The sequence below is a fragment of the Aplidium turbinatum genome, chromosome 9 (assembly GCF_918807975.1).
Source record: "Aplidium turbinatum chromosome 9, kaAplTurb1.1, whole genome shotgun sequence".
In the NCBI taxonomy this organism is placed as follows: domain Eukaryota; kingdom Metazoa; phylum Chordata; class Ascidiacea; order Aplousobranchia; family Polyclinidae; genus Aplidium; species Aplidium turbinatum.
In genome coordinates this window covers 19,815,388-19,832,290 of record NC_137480.1, presented here as the reverse complement: position 1 = coordinate 19,832,290, position 16,903 = coordinate 19,815,388, and the positions used below count along the sequence as shown (strand labels likewise).

The following is a 16,903-nucleotide window of genomic DNA, read 5'->3' as shown; positions in this document are numbered from 1 at the left end:
ATTATAAACGCATGCATGACAAGTAATGTTTCAATTGTTTCATGCAGATTGGAAGGGTATGCTCAAAATGGCCTTAGTTGGATTAAACCTAAGGCCAGCTAGGCAGTTTAGGGTAAAAACTAAAAACAACATTTTAACCAAACCAATTCAAATTTAATTAGGCCATATTATAGCTTTAACCTACGCCTTCCCGTACCTCTATATGATGTAGTCTATGTTTTCTTTAGGTTAAACAAAGGTGAGCAATGGGCATCGGCTACTTTACAAGTAGCACACTATTGCTACAATCTGCCAATAAAACAGTGCTTCTCGCTGCCAGTTGATGAAAAACAACATGTTGCCACTACTCAGACCAAAAGTAGTGCATGCTACTTTTGTCTTAAACTGACACTGGAAAGCTCTACTCAAGTACGTTGTGAAGTTAAAAGACCTTGATTACAAATGATATCACCTTTTAGTGGCCTACCACATTCACTAACACTGCCATTTCAATGTTGTTATGAAAAAGTCTGTCCCGATAGCTCAGTTGGTTAGCGTGTGACTTCTGGAACAAAGAAGCTTCAAGATCAAGCGGCGCTGTTTTGACTCTTAGGGTGTGCACTTGAGCAACACATGTTAAGGTCTGCTCTCTATTCAGTATTCAGCGGCATCTAATGGATAAAATAAATCACCGCAACAACACTTCAACAATCGGAAACTTCACTCTGTCAATCTTGATGATCAAGCCTGCATCAGTGATTCAAAGCCTCTACAAGTATGCGAAACTGTCAGGCTTAAGAATGAGATTTCCCAGTCCGAGGAGAAAGATTCAATCAATCAAAAACATGTTCCAAATAAAATTTTATTCTTATTGTTTTGAGAGCAGCTGATGAGATGACCAAATGATCTTTCCTTCCCTAAGCTAATCAGATTAAATTATTCAACACTTAGCATACTTAACGGGTGCAACTATTCCGTCCCTTGAAAAGATCGAGAAAAAAATACACCAGAGCTAAGTCGCTGATCGGAGTTGCTGCAAACATTTCAAAGTTTTTCCTTTGAAAAGATCCAGATCCAGAGAAAAGCAAAAACAATACAACAGAGCCAAGTTGTTGACCAGAGTTGCCGCAAACATTTCTAAATATATGATGTTTTGTAGTGATGCAAGCCGGGCCGCGCTGTGCCGCGTACGCGGCCGCTTTTGACTTTTTTGCCGCGTGCCGCGCCGCGTGGAAGGTTGAAATGACAAAGCCGCGCCGCTTGCCGCGTAAACTTTCAAGAAATTAAACTTTTGTAAACGTAAACTTTCAACTTTTCAAGAAAATCAGTTATGAAACTTGAAATTTAAATTGGAAACACGGATCAGTTTTTTAAGCTGGAAAGCTATGCAAATTGCAAATGGCTTGCAGTTGACAGGGTTTTGGGGCTGGCTTGTGACTTGTGAGTGAAGCTGTACGAATGTTTTTGGTTAATGGCTTAGCTGATAAGCTCAGTTATCAGGCTATAGGCCTAGCGCAACTACCGCATTAGTTACTATAACAGTTAGCCCAGTGAGTTCAGGCTATAAGTTTCACTCTTGTGTGTGTAGGCTATGGTAGTTCATATAGCCACTGACATTAAAATTGTATTATTGCTTACAAAAAGTGTTCAAAAGTCCTGATCATATAGCCACTGACATTAAAATTGCATTATTGCTTACAAAAAGTGTTCAAAAGTCCTGATACTGGATCCAGGAACATTCTATTTGAAAAGGCATGATGTCTTAGAACTTAGATGCATTGCTGATAAGAGAATATAATCTGGTTAGCCTAGTCAATTAGTGCACAACTGTACTGGTACGGTAGGTTACCAGTTATATGCCATGGGTGCTTTTTGCCACAATTGACTTTCTAAAAAATAACGCGTTAAAATATTTTTTGAAAATTTTGTAATTTGCGGTGTGCGGTGCGGTGCAGTGTCAAAGTTCCAGATAAATTGCGGTGTGCGGTGCGCGGATAGATGAGTCAGTTGCGGTGCGGTGTGCGAATAAAAATTTTGGGTTCGCTGCATCTCTAATGTATTGACTGCCGATAGCTGCGTGACTTCTGGAACGAAGAATTAAGCTTCAAGATTAAGCGGTGCTGTTTTGACTCTCAGGATGTGCAGTGCAGTTGTGCACTTGAGCTGTTGAGCAACGCACGTTGAGGTCTGCTCTCCATTTAGCGGCACCTAATGGATGGAATAATTCCCGGCAACAAAACTTCAGCAATCGGAAATTTTATTCTGTCAATCTCAGTAACCGGCCCTGCGTCAAAAGCCCCTACAACAAAAGTATGTGAAACTACCAGAAATAACCTATCAAGGCTTTGTCAGTCTGAAAATAAAGATTCAAAAACCAACCAAACCATGTTTTTCATAGTGTTCGTCACGCGTGCTGTATGATTTAATGTTTAATTGTTATGATTTTGCACAACACAATAAACCAATCAATCAATCTTCCTCCTACACAGTCATAGTTACCAGCTGTTTGAATTAGTAGCCTACGAACGACACCAGACCCATGAGAATTATAGCTAATGTGTAGGCTTATAACTTATTTCCTAACTCTGGGAACCAATAAATAGTAGGCCATAGATAGAGATTTATTTGTTGCTGCGAGTAAACGTCGAGTGAACGTAATAATGATACGCAAGTAAACATTTAAAATATAAACACGTTTTTATTACAAATCAAATACAAAAAGTTGTAAAATATGAAACACTTAGGCTATGTTCAACAACCTTAAATAAAAGGCTGATGTCAATTAACATTGCATCAGACTTTCTCAGAGAGACACCTTTTCGTTAGAGAGGAAGCAAAAGCAATAAAAAGGATTTAAACGTTTAAGCCAAAATATCAATAGACTATTAAAGGAACATCTTTTGGGTCGAACTTTACAAAAACATGGAAGTTTGATCTGTTGGCATTATTTATTTTAATATACTAAGTTATAGGTCAGTAGACTAGGGGAGATGTGCCACCTATGGGACAAAAATGACATTATTAGGCCTACTGATAAAATGCTTTTTTAATTCAAATTATGAAATAAAGGAATTGTGTTGTGAAGAAGTTCAGCAATTGTTTCATAACATGAAGTCAAAGCAGTAACAAATTTAATATTAGTTTATTGCTTTTTATCTCATTAAAAAATGTCACTCAAGTGTCCCATAGGTTGATTGCATGACTCACCAATGGGACAAGAGGGTAGGCCTACGTCCTTTGGGACACTTAGTTAGATATATCAACGCGGTGTTTGACGTATCGCAATGAGAAACAATGTTGTTAACCTCAGTGCTTACGGAACAATACTTCACAACACTACATAAAGGAAAAGTCACATCACATGTTTATTAGACATTCAAATGCAGAAATATTTAGCAAAACAAAAGATGAAATTTGCAGGGCAAAACTCTGAAAAATTTACCTCCCGGCTAGCCTAAATCAACTGATTATTGAAGGCATGGTGGAAAGAAAGAGATGCTTGAGAACTTGGGGAAATAGTGTAAACTGACTCGTCGAGTATCGGATGGGACATGTCCCAAAAGTAATCGATTGCATTGTCCTATTGCTCGACCAACCATCATTTTGTGTCCAACTTGCCTGAAAATCTGTCACAGTTGGGCATGTAGTTTTCTGTTGCTATAGTTTTAAAGCTAATCATATGACTCAAACTTTATTGCCAGGCCCCAGTTGTTATAACCCTGCTTTAGTATAGAAACGATTAACAACAGTCAACCATTCAAATTTACTCTGACAGCTAAAAACAATTAACTGATCTCACCACTTAAGTATACAGTACACCAGTAAGTAAACCACGCTGTAATGATGTAATGTTAATCTCGATTCCATGACAAAATCTTTATGTTCACACATATTCAGAAATAATGAGCTGTCCCATAGGTGATGGTGTCCCATCGATAGTACATCTCCCCTACTGGTTCTCAAACGGAGATTCACTTGGTCAGAAAGAATAATTTAGACCCGGTACCAAAAGATTCTCGAACCCTCTGTCAAGACACTCTTATAAAAACGTAGGCTACTAGACTAACTTATGTCTAAAAATGCGCGCTGCTTTCTTTAAGTTCCTGGTTCCCGGTAAGTTCTTTAAGTTTCCGGTAAGTTCTCTTTGAAAAGGTTGCGGGCCCCTAATATGAACCTGGGCCCGGGTCTAAATGTACTCTCTGGAAAACATTAACTACGAATGGAAATAAAAGTGAACGTCTCAAATCAAAAATACAAAAATTTAAAGTTTTTATTATGAGCAAAAAGTATTAAGCTGTATCGGCATACTCTTTCGCATACAAACAACAACACTCAACTTTTAACTTTTTTTTATCAAATTTAGCTTACGACTGCAGTGCATAACTTGTTGGTCTGTGACAGTAATGTGGTTAATGTTTATACAGGAAGTTGTTCTTATTGTCTTTTGTCCAATGCTTCAGGTAACGTGTTCCTGACAAAAGCTGGATGATTGTTGAACTAGTGTCATTCTATCCATGAAATAATGATGAGTGCCATGCTTAATACCATGAATGCAAATCCACTTATTACAAGAAAGAGAGGCTGCAAAAATAAAAGCCGGTTTACGCACAGATCGTCGACCATAATAACATTCTAAGCTAAACTGTAGATATAGAAAAGTTCAAAACCGAAAGGCATATGTCTAAAAATCATTAACAAATAGAAACAATTGCCGATATGTAAAAGCTGATTGTAATTCAGTAATCAATTGGTTAAAGTTTAAACCATGAATCAGGTTTAAACGCCTAACTTTACGGACGAAAAAACAGACTTCAAAATCACGCGGCGCTGGTTAGATTCTCGAAGAGTAGGCTACGCTTAAGAAACGTATTTCAAGGGCTGCTCTCCATTCGGCGGCACCTAGTGGATGGAATAACTCACTAACAACATAGGCTATTTTTTGCCTGCATTAATTTATAAATCTTATTTTTTAAATTTAAATTTCGTTATTTTTAGAAACAAATCAACCTATTGTGTTTTACCACTATTTTCTTTGGAGTCAGCAATGGGCCTGAACCCAACCGCAGATAAAATAGTGATGGCAAGATAATAACCAACATTGAAGCTGATGTAGCTCCAGCAAATCCAAACACATCTCGAATAGTGGGAACATAAATAACAAGGATGTTTGCTGAAAGAAAAAAGGGAAAAAATAAACAACTTTTTACATAGGCTACGAACATTTAAGATTAAGCCTGCAGTAGCCTACTTGTAAAAAAACAAACTTGGTGGCCCTTTGGATTTGTGGATTTAGAATCCACATCACTGGAATCTACATAGGCTATTGTACAAATCCAATCAACAAGATGTTATAAGTTTTTGAGCTTGATAGGTTTGTGCTTCTTATTTCCATGGGTTAGATAACAGCCGGGTGCATATAGCCAAGTAGTCAGAGCCCTGAAACGGCACTTGAAAGGGCGCGGTTCGACACAGGCATGCCTGAAGGTTGACACGAAGATTGACTTCTTACGTCCTATTAATCTAGATTTTTAACCACCGGACGTAGCCTAAGCCTGGATACGGCAGAAAAAATGACAAAAAATTCTATAGACTAAGAAAGTATTCGTATATAGCCTACATTATAGGCTACAGCATTATACGTGTTACTTTTGGAACACAAAGTTATTGCTAAAAATATTTCATGGCTTACTTGCAGTTAAAAGAACGACCATTATCACTAGATGCCGGATCCACGAAAACGGTTTGTTTTCAAAGAACAGCAAAATAATCGCTTTTCTTGCCTGAAAGAAATGAAACATTTAGCATCACATTATTGGTTTGTCTGTTAGCCTATGGCAGTGGTCGGCTGACGTTTTTTACTCTGGCCCGAAGCACTTCCTGTCTTCCTCAAAAGCTGTTGAAGGTCCATTAGCCTACATTGGAAACTAATATGACAACAGCATTAAATAAAAGCCTCAATCGCAAGCAAAATGCAATGTCTTCTGTATGCAAGCTCCTCCATAAATTTATGAAGTAGATTTTAAACTTATAAGAATTATTTCATTTAATAGGTGATGATGAAGTAGTATCAACATGGGCTGTATCCAAGGGGTGGTGAGAGGGGTGATCACCCCCCCCCCCCACTTATTGGAGTGGTTTGGAATGACTAAGACGATTTTATCCCACTGTCTAAAAATCACCCCCCCCCCCCCCCGCGAATTCTGAAAGTTGATAGAACCCCTGAGTATCAAGGCCGTTAAGAGGATAATTTAGGCCCGGTAGGCTACTAATGAAATCTTCGAGTCCCAAATCAAGATAGCCTACTTCTAAGAAAAACTCATTATATTCAAAGGTTATTTCAAGTTTCCGGGGCGCGAAATTTTTTTTCCCAGGAGATTTCTGTCTCATTTACATATTTTGGTAAAAATTTGTATTAAAACCGTGTGAAGGCAACAGCTTCTCGTTGGCACGGTTGGTTCAGTGGTTTCATCCTCGGTCTAATGATCGTGAGAACGAGGGCTCGACGCCCGTCGAAGTCAAACTTTTTTTTTCTTCACATTAATTTTTGCGATGCACAACAGCTTTTCAAAAAAAGTAGGGTTAGGGAAAGCTTATATTTTATTATCATTGCAGAATTTCATTGGTAAATAGTTATTTCGCAATCTGAATCAACCAATCTCTCAAAACACTTTCGGAAAATCTTACTTTTAGAGTGACTAGAATCAATGAGACAGAAATCTCGTGGGAAAAAAAATTTCGCGGGCCTGCTAAAAAGGATACCGGCCTCTAAAATCATTTCGGGTCCAAGTCAAAAAATATCCCTGGACCCCCTTGTCAACGCTACTGAGTATTATTACCCTTGTTCTTATAAGGCACAACACGTTTTCAAGTATAACTGCTGAAGGATAGGCTACTCGTTTTTAAAAGCTCACCGGATAATGAACAAGCGGTGCAGAAAATATAACGCACAACAGCACCATGATGCGTGCAACAAGAATAACGATGTTAGATGGATCGTATGCGCTGTACATTAAAAGTAATTCTGGACCTACAGCACCTGCAGATCAAAAAAAGGTAAATAGGTAAAATAGATCATGATCAACAAAAGTTAGTTCTACTTTTATTAGCCTAAATTCAAACAAAGTTACCACGGAACCATAGACCTGCAGGGCGCAGGCATTACTGTTACGTTGATATTATTAGCACAAATCTAATGCAATGTCATTAAAACTTTGTAATATCAGAGATACATTTTTTGGAAGCGAGATACAATTTTTTTGGAAGGTTGCTTGCTCTTCCAAGCTTTCTTTCTTCCGCTTAGTGTTTACGTTCCTGGCCTATAGTAGACTGTACGAAACTGTAGTCGGGCAATTAGCCTACTTTATAAACTTAAAACACAATATATTTTAAGTTATAACTCTACAAGGGATTAAAAAAGTAAACAGTAAATATAAAACAGTTTAAGGTTATCTGATACTGAAATCTCGAAAACCAATGGCCTACACGAGGATCGCTATCATGGTTTAAAGATTTGAAAACAAAAACTTCAGTCGGTACAGCCCACTATGTAGGCTAGCTAGTTGACATACGCCTACCTCAGTGTCAGTGACGTTGTTAGAAAAAAAATTACTGGGGTCAATATTTAAATAATTAAAGAGCGTCTAAAAATATAGACTAGTTACTGAATGTACCACAATATTTATGAAACGTCATTCAACATGTAATGCAATGTCATTAAAACTTTGTAATATTATTAGAGATCCATTTTTAGGATCAAGATACAATTTTTTGGAAGGTTGTTTGCTCCCCCAAGTCCTCTTTCCTCCACCTAATATTTACGTTCCTGGCCTACCTGCAATGTAAGTGGTAAGACATATAGCTTCAAGTAGGATACAGTTGTCCTCGCTTATTGATCCCACCTCCCACGGTTAATGGGCCCGTTGCTTATTAAGCCCAATTTGGTCGGGTCTGAATGTATAGGAGTGGCAGAGAATCATCCCCAGCTATATAGGTCAACACGCTTAATAAGCCCAAAATCGTCCGGTCCCGAGGTGGAGTGGGCTTAATAAACGGGGACTATTGCAATAACGTTGTACACCTCAGATGCGCTGTGAATAAAGCTGACTTACTGTAAAATGTGAGGTATCCAAATATGGCAGCGAAGAAATAAATCAGAAAAACGTTTGTTATCGAAACTATTGCCACCTTGTGCATTCGGGATGGGGTTGGGTTTTCTAGTTCAGTGTATATGGGAAGTACAGAAGCATGGCATTGGAAAGCGAATACCATTGTGGGAATGGCGTACGCACTCTGAAAACATTATTTTGCATGTAGTTTATCTTTTTCTAAAATTCAATTCAATTAGTTACATTCTAGACACAAAGGTTAAACAAAACAAAGTGAATAGGCTTACCTGTAGCCTATTGAAAGCTTATAGAAAAATGAACAGTGAAATGTGCAGTGTGTTGCGTCAATGAAATTGATTGGAAATCAGGGATATCTATAACTACGGGATTGGAAACTCTATCCAGTGCTATACATCAGTAGGGTCATCACATTACTACGATTACAGAGAGATTAACAAAACAAAATACCGACTAAAAGATACACAAAATTTGATTTTACAATAATAATACAAAATGTACACTTACATTAAAACTTAATTGATTATAAAAGTACATTTACGCTGCTAGAAAAAAAAACGATGAATCCAAAAAATGAATGAATGCAACGAGTCCAAAAACCGCCTACTGTTGTTCTTTAGCATTTTGCGTGCTGCAAATCGGATCAGAAGTAAATGAGGAGTGTTCAGCAATCAGTGAAATATGCTGTTGTATCATCAACTTGTTCACAGACCAATCTAGTACGAAACTAATCCGTTTACGATGTCATCAGAACTAAAACCAATCGTCATTCTGGAAATTTTTTAAGCAGCAAACAAAATACAACATGACTGCACTAATGGAATACAAACAAATAAACAAACCAGGCAAGCGTAGACCTTACAATTTACAGCTGGTGAATTGATTGTTACACTTTTGGTTGTTCGTTTAGCCTAATACTTGCTGCCCTTTGAGGTCAATTTATGTGATTACTTATCACAGCAGCGCACAAAGAAAAGTGACCCTACTGGTGTATAAAATGGTTTTCAGTTCCACAGAGTTTCCAATCCCGTAGTTATAGATATCCCTGTTGGAAATCTTACTTGCTGTATTCGAATAGTGCAGATAGGCTACTCACTTTAGTGTTCCAAGTAAACAATGCAGTATGGCATGTTTGGTAAGCCAGTCCTTCTTTAAACTCCTGATAGATGCTGGATGTGCGTGATTTGCAGCCATTTGTGTCGATGTTGCTTTCATTATGCAAAGCTTTTGTCATTGCTGTTAATTAATCAAAAAAATATTTAATAAACACAAAGTTTAACACTTTGTCGTAGAGATATGTTTTTTATGATGTTGAAAATATAGACCAGCTTAGCCCAGTTATGGCTAACACACTCCATTCCTGCAGTCTCTAACCCTTGTAGGTAGCGTATTCCTGCCATGCACTTTATTCGGCGTAACAAAGACTGCAAAATTCTGATTTGGATTTAGCTGACTGGGTCAATAACACAAAGAAGTCATTTTTAATTATCACTGCTTTCATTGCAAAAATCCCACAGAACTACAAAGTAGCCTATAGTTTACCATAAATTTATAATAGTTAGCTATTTCATGAACATTGAATGAAGATTAACGTGCAGTAGCAAAGAAATCCTGATTGCTGTATTACTATTTTTTCTTTTTTCTACAGTCTATGACTGTCCAAAATTTTTGTTAAGACACAAAGTTTCTGTGTCTTATATTCGCTTTGTTTCGTTTAAAATTTACATTCTCGCACAGAACCACTTTACTACGACAACTAAAATTTGTTTCAATACTCTTACTACAGCATGCTTTCACCATTTTTTTTTACATATTTTAAGAAAACCAAACACAAGCAATAATATGTAGCGACCATAGATATGATGGAGATATATCAAAAGAAGAATTTACCTGATGTGTTGTGCAGTGTTCCATTGTCAGCACCCTCGTCGTTTGATTGGTAGTCTCGTATAGGACATGGAATTATCCAGTATTCCGCAACGATCTTAAAACAAATTCAGTAAAAAAATACGTAGCCTATCGTAAAACTTCAGATATACTTTGCGCGTTAACTGTAATGAATAAAAAGTGTTTTGCAAGTTTATACTCGATGCTTTGTTTACTTTTCCGATGGAAAAGATTGCTTGCCACTCCAATTTGCTACATCAAGAAAAAACAAAAGGCACCATGACGTAGGTCAGTCACGTGATCCACTAGGCATTACGATAATTTCTTCATCAATTCAGCAGAAAAATACGCACATTTTACATTGGTTCAACATGTACAGACGCTAAATCAATGTAAAATCATTTATTTTGTTAGTAGCAGAAAATCAGTGACTTGTCATTGGTTATCTGCTCTCCATAATATCTTAGCCTAAGTGTAAAAAATATCAGCAAAAATGCTTGATAACGCCAGTTAGCACATAACGCATCAAGCCATCAACGATCTCCATAAGTTTTAAAAATAACGTATCTCACTTTACACTTCCTAATAATGTCTATGACTAACTATGACTTACCACCACAGTAAAGAAAATCATGCATGCCATGGCAAACCCGCTCGTATAACCAAGAAAGCCAATATTTCTTGCTGCTGCTAGAGGCATGATGATGATGACTGTCACCATGATTATCAAAATGTCGCCATTCAAGAACCATGCTCTGTTAATATTGAGTTATATAAATATGTCGGTATTGAGTCTATCAATAAAAGTATCCCGTCATTACAAAGTCTTACAAATTTGCAATAGCTCCTCACGTTTAGAAGCGCAACTCAAAGTAAGAGAGCGGAAAATGTGTCACCTGAACCATCCCGTTACTTACCCTATGTTTTGCTTCAAAAATACAAAATTGTCATAAAAATTGTGGCTTTACTCGAAGACGACCATAGTCACTTTGTAGCTGAAATCTGTTTTTAAGTTGAACTACGTTAAATTATTTTAAAGGCACTGCTGCATTGAAAAAAATGCAGTTATTTGTTATGATGCGTGGCTTATGCTTTGAGTAACCGTTCTCATTATTTACGAGTTTAAAACAAAGTTCAGTTTTCAAATTGGAGGCAAGACCTCAGCAGAGTAGGCTAAATCATATGAGCTTCAAACAAGATTCAAAAGTAACATACGAGTCGCATGGTTTGGCGCCGATGATCACTCTTAAGACTTCGGGTAATTCATACTTCACAATGAATAGAAAGGTACAAATTCCTGGAGAAGTAAAGCTGACTTGATGTTTCAATTATAAAAATTATGACCTTTATCAATGCAGGAGACTGGTTTTATCGTCGTCCTTCTTATTGCTCGCATAAAAATTGTTTCTAATTTGGGTCAACAGTCGTATCAACAATGCAGCCAGTTGATGTCGTTAAAGCTATACGCTTTCACACCCACCCAAACTTATTATAACGTAACTTTAACGTACATTAGTTTTCCAACGCGTCATAAGTTGCTAAAAATGTTGAGTTTGCTTCACCTACCTCCAACAGTGTGGATAAAAATGTTCACAACTGTGACAACTTTTCCCACGATGCCAAATGCTGCCTTCCCTATAGCTTCGTATGAAGCATTGCCAGTGTAGTCACACATTTCGATCAACAACCTTATGCTGTTGAATGCAAGAACAGCAACAGCAACCAGCATTATTCTAAAAATACAAAAAAGCAAAATAAACATAGCGAAAACTGAATAGGTATCCCGTAAAATGAAATAAAAAAAATGCAATAGGGTATGTTATAAAATGCAAATGTTATAAACGTTAAATGCTAAAAGTGCAAATGTTATAATGCTTAGTAGGCCTACCACTCGACAAGACGACCAAGTTATTGAGTCATGAAAGTGTTAACTTATGTTGAGTTTACAAACGTGCTTTGTTTAATTATGACATTTTGATATGATCACATGTAACAAAACAGCAGTTTTCAACCTTGAAGATCTACGAATGCCGAGATGTTGGGAAAAATACACCAGCCTTTTATAATTACTTTTTTGAAGTAGCATAGGCCTACAATATTGGCAGAGATGTACGTATACGCCGCAAATTTTACGCCGCAAGTATGCGGCGTAGACTTTTGTTTGCGCTAACGCTTGCCGCCACATTTTTTTGGATAGTTTGCGCTTGAGGCTACGCCGTAAAGTTTTCGCGGTTTTTTAGCGTATATCGTCAACGCATACTTTTTAATGTATTTTTTTCTCTACAACACGCCAATACCTTCCAGCGCTGCAGTTGAAAGAATGTTTTCAATGGGCAAAGACATATTCGAACTAAAACACAGCAAAACGTCAGATGAACACTTTCAGATGCTTGAGTTTCTTCGTGGAAATTCAAAATAAAACTTGTTTGTTTCGAGTGGTTTATATCGTGTGAATGTTTGGCACCTAGCAAACAAAATTAGTTTACGCTAGTGTATGCGCTGACGTTGATGCAGCCAACTTTTTTTACAAGTTGCGTTGACGCATACGGCGTATGTTTTTTCGAACGTTTGCGTTTACGCTGACGGCGTCAACATTTTTTGTTTGCGCGTACATCACTGAATATTGGCCTACTCGAAATTTTTTACTCAGGGTCATTCTGAAAAGTGTTATAGTCAGCATGTCTTGGCAATTAAAAAAAAAAGTTTTGTGTTTAGCTTGCAACATTCTAGGAATAGGAACCACCGCAATAAAACAAAATACTAAACTTGTAAACATAACTTTTATTGTGCAATAAATGCTACAAAGCAGCTTTGAAAAACCTTCAAAAAATAAAATTGGTATATCTTACGAGAACAACGCCACCCCAAGATTAGCGACCGCGTTCGCAAGGCCCAAAATTCCACTCCCAAGAATGGCATTCATAAGATTGAATACTGACAGAGGTATTCCAGCGGTCCTGCCTTGGTACTGATTCATACGTCGCTCTTTATTGGCAGCAATTTCTTCGCTACTCAAATCGGGTTTTGAAAAGGAATTTCTGAAAAATGAAATATATGTATCCTTTCAACACTAAAGACGAAATCAAGGTATTCTATTATAAAATCTACCGAGAGTCTGATTAAACGAAATGTTATCGAAATAATTTGCTTCAAGTTTTTCTTTTTGGAAGCATTATTCATTATTTTATTAATTATCTAAAACATGAGCTTCGACAAACTTGCCGAATTCAGCAAGAAAGTGAATCCTGAGTGAATAGGGCAAAGTTAAGCTTTCTCTGTCGTGGCAATGAACTTGACTTAAGTTTTTTTTTTTATTTGTAACAGCAATTCAGTTCTTTACAATTATGTGAAAAATGATTTGATTTTTGGGTGGCTATATTAGCTGTTCGGCTGCCTAAAACATCAAGCAAAACCTTGCCTAATTTTCTGACCGCACATGTCCACGGACAGCGGCTTATAGGGTTGCAAACAGCCAGATAAGCCCACTTTTTTAGGATACTTCTAACAACGATTCAATTAACGTCCATATGTTCCAGACAATTGTTCACCTAATCAAACGTCATATAAAAACCGTTCAAGTCTACTGAATATTACGTCATGGAAATTCCTAAAACATGTGCCAAAATTGCACCATCGTTCGTAAGACTTGTGTCAAACCTGTTTAAACCTGTTTAAACCTGTTTCAGTTGAAACCTGTTTAAACATGAAATATTGCGTCACACTACTGCTGGCGTGCCTTTGAGTTATCACAAATTTTTCTGATTCATTCTCGAAGTTGTTTGTTGGAAGTCGGTCGCACATTTAACTGGTTTATTTGGTGCTTGCTAGCTGGACAAATTCTCCGTCTTTTATCCAAGTAATCTGTATCGTAGTGACAGTTTTAGAGGCGTACGGTGTTGCGTCACATTTTCGATAGCCGCGGGCTAATTTTACAGGAATACACTTTTTGAATAGACGTTTCGAGGAGTGTTTCTTTTTCGGTCACTACATGCAGACAAACGGATCCGGGAACTTTATGTTACAATTTTCCCACGAAGAGATTATGGTTTACCGCTGTGACCACCATATACCGTACCTCAGTAAATTGACTAGGCTAAATAACTAGGCTACAATTACTAGCCTAATTGGGATTATTCTTTGCTTGTGAAGATTGGCCAATGATTGATGTTGAACCAAGAAATTAACTTCCTAGCTAGTCTATTGGCATCAATTAAGTTATATGAAAATTTTTTACGGGTAATACCTTGAAAGTGAAGGGTTATTATTTTATCAACTAGCCTGGAACTACAAACCCTAGTAGCCTACATTGTGCAACACTGTCACTGATACATAAGTCCTATAAACAGGGCCGCTGAGAAGATAATTTGGGTTCGGTGCCAATGAGATCTTCAGTCCTCAAATTAAGACACTTTCAAGAAAACTGCGGTGTATGCAAAGAATATGGTTTCTTTAAATTCATGGGCTCCTGGGAAAGGTTACGGGCTCCTAAATTTATCTCGGGCCTGGGTCCAAAAGTAGGCTACTCTCTGGACCCCCTTGTCAACACTATTACATATAACTTAGGCCTACGTAGCCAAGCTACTTTAGACGTAAAATAAATAAAAGAATGAAACTGTGTTTCTGCATACCCTTTTGTGTACTTCATCAGTTCCATGCTACTCATTTTTATCGATTTCTTCTGTTTCCACTTTATTGCAGGAATAATTACTGTTTTGAAACGTTATAATTATTGTTTTCAAAAATGAAGTTTAATAGCCCTTGCAAAAGCATGCAATTAGGGTAAGCCTAGCCTATTTGCACTGTTGTTATTTAAGTTGGGTTTTTACTATACAATAATTTAGACCAGATACAAATGAGACGCTTGAAAGACTCTTTCAAATAACAATAACTTATGAATCCATAAAACTAAATTGCAATCTATGAAGAGTAAACTCGTGTTGACAACCTCTTCATGGTTATTCCAAGTAGGCCTACGGTAAGTGAATAAAGCCAGGCTTTGGCTAAAGAGACACACCTCTTACAAAAAAAGAAGTGGAAAAGAAATGGAAAATTTCGAAAGCGTGCATGCTACTGTTGGAACAAATGTTTTATTGTTTATGACAAGTTGTCTAATCAGACTTTTTGTTTTTGACAAAGCGATCTTTTGTGTCAAAGTAATTAAATTCCACGCCCACTTGTGAAAACAAAGGAGCACTTCTTTACTTACCGTACTAAAGTAGGTCGATCTACTCTCTACAAGAGACCTGAATTTCGTTTTAAGTTGGATAGAGAACAAAAATGAAATGGATCTAGCCCACGAGAAACTTTTATGGGGGTGGGGGACGGGGGTGCTAAAGTTTCGTCAAAGGAAATTTTGTAGCAAAAAAATAGACAATGCAAAAGTGGAAGTCTAAAACACGAGTCAGTGTAGTTGGGGGTCTGAGGGGCTTGTCTCTCAGTTTTTGACAAATCTAAGCTGATTTTGGTGGTATTCTGTGCATTTTTATGCCCAATAGGCCTATGCTGATCTTTTTTAAATCAAGAAGCTCACTTTGCATTTTACATAATTGATCAAAACTGGACTTCCGTGGAAGTTTGAGTTGTAAGTTTTGATTTAATGTACTGTAGTGTAGATGTTACGTATTAAACAATTTCTTTTTTACTACCACAAAAGAATTTCAATAATTAATTCTTGAAGGTTTGTAGCGTACTCTATTGCATAAGTTTTGGCCCAGCCGCCCAACAAGGATAATAAAAAAATAAACAAATCTTCAATAAAGCAGTATCGAAAATATTTTCAGAAAGTTTATTGCGTCAGCGTATAAAATTTAAAAAGTTTTCAAGCAAGATTATTAAGTGAAAGGCCCGTGGTCATGATAAACACAAACGTAAACGTAAAACAATGACCCAAAGGGGTGTGGCATGCTTTCAGTCATCAGATTGGTTCAATTTTCTCTTCTCAAGAATAGATTGAAAATTGACATTAAAATCATAACAATGAATGAAAGAAAACATTCTATTGAATAAAAAGGTTACTCAACTTACTGAGATGTCAAAAGATCTCGACGTAGGCCTGCAGTAGCCTAAACTAAATGCAATAATGTAACCTACCCTAGACCTTTTCTACTGGAATTTTTAGGGAAAACATCCTGAGCAAATTGGTCGTTTTTTAGCCTATTGCCAATATACAACTGGAAAAATAAAAAAAATTTGAGCTCGAAATTGTATTTTCAAAAATAGTCTATGTTTGAATTTTGCTGTTTATGATTGCCGTACAATTCAAAAAATGATTTGAAAAATTTGCTTTTTGCTGAAGCATTAAGTTTAATCAATCGAAAGTAACCTCATTCAATTTCAAGTGCAACCTTGTTCGAAATTCCAAATAAAAAACTTGAAATTTTTTGTGAACTTTGAATAGGGACGTAGGGGAGAGTGGGGTTGGTTGAATCGGGGGTTGGTTGAAACACGGTCGACTGCGCTGAGACTAAAATCATTGAACCGAATCAGATAACTTTTTTCGCAAGGCATGGCCATCATTTCAGTATGCTGCAACGCACGAGTTTCGAAGTTGGTGTTTAGTTGGCGTTTTTGAGTACCCCCATATTTTATAGCTGTTTTTAACATTTCAGTGTTGTTTGTATTTTTCGTTTAGCGTTAGTTAGATAGTGTGCAAATGAGAAGGTGAAAGTTATTTTTGTAGCCAGTTAGCTAAGTGTTAAGAAATCAGTAATGACGGCCAAGTTCAAACTCAGTGTAAAATAGTTTTTACTCTTATTTTCTGTGATATCTTGGTTGGTTGAATCACGTGATTCAACCAACCCCGTTATATTTTTACCTGATGAAACCATTAATCAGAGATGAGTCAAATAATTTGCCAAATGAAACCACTACCGGTAACCAATGTGATCATGTTCAAACGTCTGTGATGTCACAGA

At 37.0% G+C, this 16,903-nt stretch overlaps 1 pseudogene across 1 annotated transcript; it reads right to left on the bottom strand.

The window, feature by feature from the left end:
• Nucleotides 1-2,585: 2,585 nt before the first annotated feature.
• Nucleotides 2,586-14,752, bottom strand: LOC145777197 (putative sodium-coupled neutral amino acid transporter 6; annotated as a pseudogene). The gene is made up of 12 exons (XR_014290319.1): nt 14,618-14,752; nt 12,839-13,027; nt 11,556-11,722; nt 11,205-11,286; nt 10,603-10,744; nt 9,993-10,086; nt 9,199-9,383; nt 8,088-8,268; nt 6,891-7,015; nt 5,669-5,759; nt 5,001-5,149; nt 2,586-4,560 (listed from the first exon to the last, which is right to left on the bottom strand). The product of XR_014290319.1 is annotated as a putative sodium-coupled neutral amino acid transporter 6 (transcript).
• Nucleotides 14,753-16,903: the final 2,151 nt, after the last annotated feature.